Here is a 5,446-nt window from a genome sequence, read left to right as displayed (position 1 = left end):
CAAATGCTTGTATACATATTTGGCACAGACGAATGGGCCATAGGCATCCAGATGCAGTGAAGACGCTGATCAAAAAAGATCTGGTAAAAGGGATTAAGGTATCTAACTGTGAACAGTTGAACACATGTGAAACATGTATTGAAGCGAAAATGGCTCGTCTACCTTTTCCACACTCTCTAACAAGATCTGAACATACATTGGACTTAATCCACACGGATTTATGCGGCCCCATGCAGACCAGAACACCTGGCGGAAAGCGATATATTCTCACGCTTATTGATGACTATAGTCGGTATACGATCATTGCATTACTGAAACGCAATATGACCGAAAACCAAAGTAATTTCGATCTGACAGAGGAGGTGAATACGTCAATAAAGAACTAGCATGTTTTCTACGCCAAGAAGGTATTGAATGGGAGTTGACAGCACCCCATACTCCACAACAAAATGGATTGGCGGAAAGAAAGAATAGGACATTAACCGAAATGGCAAGATGCATGTTGACAGATGGGAACCTGTCAAACTGCTACTGGGGAGAAGCTTTATCTGCAAAACAGGTTACCCAGTCGAGCAATTGACAAGACTCCTTTTGAGCTCTGGTTCGGCACGAAACCCGACCTAAAGCGTCTTCGTATTTTTGGATGTATCGCGTACGCCCACATTCCAGACGAAAAACGTAGAAAACTGGATCTGAAGGCAAAGAAATTGGTTTTCGTTGGATATGAAGACGGCTCCAAAGCTTACAAATTAATAGATACGACCACAAGCAGCGTGACAGTAAGCAGAGATGGCACTTTCATTGAAGATCACTGCGTCTTTCATCCTATCCAAAGTACAGAACGCGAATCAACCGTTCCTACACACTTTGCTGACCTTGATACACCAGTTTACATAGAAGAAAACGCCGAAAATGTCAGGGATGTCACAGATGAGTTACCCATTGTAGAAGACGTGGCTGATGTTCCAGTCATACACGACAACCCTGAACCAAGGCGTTCATTAAGGCCAAATAAGGGACATCCCCCTGAACGACTAATAGAAGTGATGATTGCAACGCATGATGAAGACACTAAGGATCCTTGCAAAGTAACTGTGGCGTTAGAAAGTCCAAATAAAGTGCAATGGAAAGCAGCTATGAATGAAGAATTGCATTCACTTGAAAACATGAAAACATGGACACTAACAGAATTACCCCACGGCAAAAGGGCCATTGGGTGTAAGTGGGTCTGTAAGACAAAGAAGGATGCGCAAGGACAAGTCATTCGATACAAAGCCAGATTAGTCGCACAGGGTTACTCTCAAATATTTGGTTCCGACTATGACTCAGTTTTTGCACCTGTTGGGAAGCAATCAACGTTCCGTGCTTTGCTAGCTCTAGCTGGGCATAAAGGCATGTCCGTACGACATTTTGATATAAAGGCGGCTTTTCTCAATGGCGAACTACATGAGGATTTGTATATGAAGCAACCTCTCGGATTCTCGACGAAAGAAGCACAAAATGTAGTATGCAAATTACATCGCAGTCTGTATGGACTAAAGCAATCGGCACGTAACTGGAATGAAAAACTCAATGATACTCTTGAAGATAGCGGGTGGCAACGTGGTGTTGCCGACAAATGTCTCTATGCAAAGAACATCAAAAATCAATGGTGCTAAATATTCGTCTATGTAGATGATTTGATTTGTATCGCACCAGATGAGGCCACCATCGATGATGTGTACAGTTTCCTAGCCACAAATTTTGACATAGTGGATCTCGGTCTTTTAAAGTACTATCTTGGCATAGAAATTATGCACGATACTAATGGCATCTTTGGCATCCACCAATCTGTATATATCACAACCTTCTCCAACGATTTGGTATACACGACGCTAAACCAGCCAAAACGCCAATGGATGTTAAGTACCAGCAGGACATTTCGACAGAACAGGTCTTAACGGACAACGACATCTATCGCCAGGCGATAGGTTGTTTGCTATACATAGCCACTTGCACTCGACCGGACATTTCAGCAAGTGTATCAATCTTAAGTCGAAAAATTAAAGAACCTACCTCACCAGACTGGACCGCAGTTAAAAGAGTAATGCGATACTTAAAGGGAACGCAAACGTACACTTTACACCTCGGTAAAGCTGCAAGTCAGGAAGATCTTTTAATCGGCTATGCAGATGCCAACTGGGTGGGCGACCTATCTGATAGAAAATCCAATTCGGGTTTTGTCTTCACCTATCTTGGCGCTACTATTAGTTGGGCGAGCAGGAAACAAACCATTGTTGTGCTTTCATCTACAGAAGCGGAATATATTGCTCTAGCCGAAGCCTGCCGGGAAGCACTTTGGCTTTCCATATTAATGGACGATTTAAAACAGGAGAAAGTCAAAACGCAACAGTATGAAGACAACCAAAGTTGTTTGAAGATGATTGAAAATGAAAACGTCACCGCGCGAACAAAGCATATAGATACTCGACACCATTTCGTCAAAGACTTGCGAAACATATTCCGTTTTGATTATTGTCCAACGGAACAAATGATCGCGGATTTATTGACCAAACCACTTGAAAGAATCAAGACTTCTGATCTCGCATCATTAGCTGGACTTTATTAGATCTTTTATAAATGGGTATCTATGTATAACTTTGAGGGGAGGTGTTGGTTGTACAAAGTTAAGACACCAGCAGGGTGACCACAGTTAATATATTTTATAATTTTTCCTATTTTTTCGATACCTTCCTATTAGTTCCTATAATTTAGACAATTTTCCTATATTTTCCTATTTTTCGGAATTTTTTCATACTTTGCGCCCTCTCACTGTTGGTTTTAGTAGATGTCACTCAAAAATTTAAAGTGTGACACATGAATGCAGTTTTACATTTCTGCCACCAAGGATTAATAACATAAGCTAACGTTTAGCTTGTATTATAAATCCATGCTGCCAGCCTGCCACCATGGAGTTATAATTTAGTAGGCCCTTTTAAGGATACATAATTCTCACTCCGATAAAATTACTCCATGGGAAATGTTATGGGAAACGGCCAAAAATAAGAGTTAAAAAAAAACTTGTCTGCTCCAGATCGTGTTTTTAGTTTTAGTTTAGCCAGGGCCGGATTAAAGGGGAGGCCAAGGGGGCACTGGCCCCCGGGGCACAAGGCTTGTTGGAGGCGCATTGAGTTCTCCATCCAACCATACTAAAAACTTGGGGATCGAGTAAAAAGGGCCGAATAATTAAGAAAAATTTCAAAAACACACCTTCCATAGGAATAGCATTACAGCCAACTTTGGAGGCTCATAACTCCGGTTCTACTAGAGATAGGGGATGCCCTTTGATTATGTTATAGTACTATTTGCCCCCGCCATCCAACCATACTAAAACTTGGGGATCGAGAAAACAGGGGTGAAGTAAATGAGGAAAGTATTCACAAACATACCCCTCTCCAAAGGAATAGCATTACACTAATTTGGAGGCTCGTAACTCTGGTTGTTCCAGATAGGGCTCGGGGATCGGTTAACTATTATTCAAATAAATTCACATACCAAAATTTGTAAAACGAAGATTATATAAAAGTATTTCGTCTCGATTATTTCGGAAAAAGGTAGAGTGATTCAATTATTAATCGTAAGTATTTTTTCCGAACAACTAAAATTTTCAACATAATCAGAAGAATTTTACTCCAAAAACTTTTTTGGCGATACCTTTTATTCGATTTCGAATAAAAAAATTATGATCCATACGTTTCTTGATACAAATGTGGTTTTGGTTTCTTTTATCGATTAGTATTTGGACGAGCCAATATTATTTTTTACGATAAACTTTGATCTTTTTTAAATTGTTATAGCTATATATTAACGAAAAAACGCAAAGTTTAAATCATAGAAAAATGATTGTATTTAAAAACCTGATAAGGGTATGAACTATCAATAAAAACATTGGTAATTGTCAATATTATCAGAAGTATAAAATACGTCTCTTCGAGAGAAGTAAACCACAAAGCGTGGTAACATGAGAACATTAAAAATAAGGTTGCTAAACCGAATCACATACGTGATAAATAGTTCTTTTAAAAAATGTTGTCCATAGTTGGATGTAAATGGATCCAAACGGCTGACTCTGAGACAGCACAGTTTTTCATCTATTTTTGGATAACGTAACTCGTGTCCAAAAAGGGAGGGTCGAAGGATAAGCCAGATTTGGAGTCTCATCCAAAATTGGAACCAGAATCATTTATTAAGGGATCAATTACTACCCAGAAATGGTCAGAATATAATCCACACATCAATCAAGCCCGCATTGGACAAATTTCTAACGAATATAGGACTAAAATCAAACCCTCATTGGACAAATTTCTAACCTACATTGGACTAATATCGAGCCCATATTGGTGTTATATCAAGCCGACGTGGGACAATTGTCGAACAATATTGGACTCATATGAAGCCAATATAGAGGCTAGATTTTTTACTTCACCGAGTGATGATTGTTTTGGAAACGTTCTGTTCTCGACGTGTCCATCTGTCTGTGTGTTTGTGTGTCTGACTGCCTGTTTTTACACCCCAGGGAATCGCGTTCGCAGTTTCCTAATCTGAACAAAAGGGTTCTCAATTTTCGGTTCGTATTCACAGTTCACGGATATCTGAAAACTGTACTGACCACAATTCCATTAACTGTCATCACCAATCTAACTACACCATTTTAATGTCTTTCACACACTCGCAAAAGTGGCATACTCTAGGAAAAACGTCTCTTAAAACGATTCAACTAGAAGTATGATAAGCAACTTCAGATAAAAATAATTAATATCATATAATTTTATAAAATATTTGAGAAGAACCTCTCTTAACCGAAAAATCTGTAGTCAAAGTTTGTAAAGGACGAGTAACGAAGATTGGGTATGAAGTCGATAGACTGGATACATTTAATAGTTTGTGTAAAGCTTAGTTCCCACTTGACCAAAAACACGACGGAAACATTTGCGTAAGTACCTCTGCGGTAAAACATCTTCAGCATAATGCGACCGAAACACATTTCGGTCGGACAGAATTGGTGTTCTATTTTTGACGCAGTGGCCGACGTAAAGTGATTTTCATAAGCAATCAAAATTCGTTTCGAGATGAGCTTCTGTTGACGTCATGTTAGGCGAGTTTTTTATCGCCACTTTGAGGTTTTTCCACTCGCCAGTCGCCTTTGCCACATTTGCATGTCATGAACTTTTGAATCTGAATTCTTTAATCGGACTTGATCGCGAGTGTTTGAATCTAATAAACCTTCGATTTGAATCTCTAACCTTCATTTGGTAGAAGTTAGCTCCCTAATTAAGATACCATCAAGGGAAAATCAAAGTCCAAGGCTTAAGTTCTTTTGGCTCCGAGCCCCAATTCCAAATCGTGCCACGTGACTACCGGTCGACCGCCCTTTTTGGTATAAATTCTGTCGTATATGTGAACCGAA

General features: G+C 39.5%; 1 pseudogene; it reads left to right on the top strand.

Annotated features, from left to right (window-relative positions):
* Window positions 1-1,894: 1,894 nt before the first annotated feature.
* On the top strand, window positions 1,895-2,608 carry LOC149623831 (uncharacterized; annotated as a pseudogene).
* Window positions 2,609-5,446: the final 2,838 nt, after the last annotated feature.

The sequence above is a fragment of the Phalangium opilio genome, unplaced genomic scaffold (genome assembly GCF_054372755.1).
Source record: "Phalangium opilio isolate 3A_F unplaced genomic scaffold, DU_Popi_V2 ptg000106l_1, whole genome shotgun sequence".
NCBI classification, from domain to species: Eukaryota; Metazoa; Arthropoda; class Arachnida; order Opiliones; family Phalangiidae; genus Phalangium; species Phalangium opilio.
This window is presented reverse-complemented; position numbering and strand designations above follow the sequence as displayed.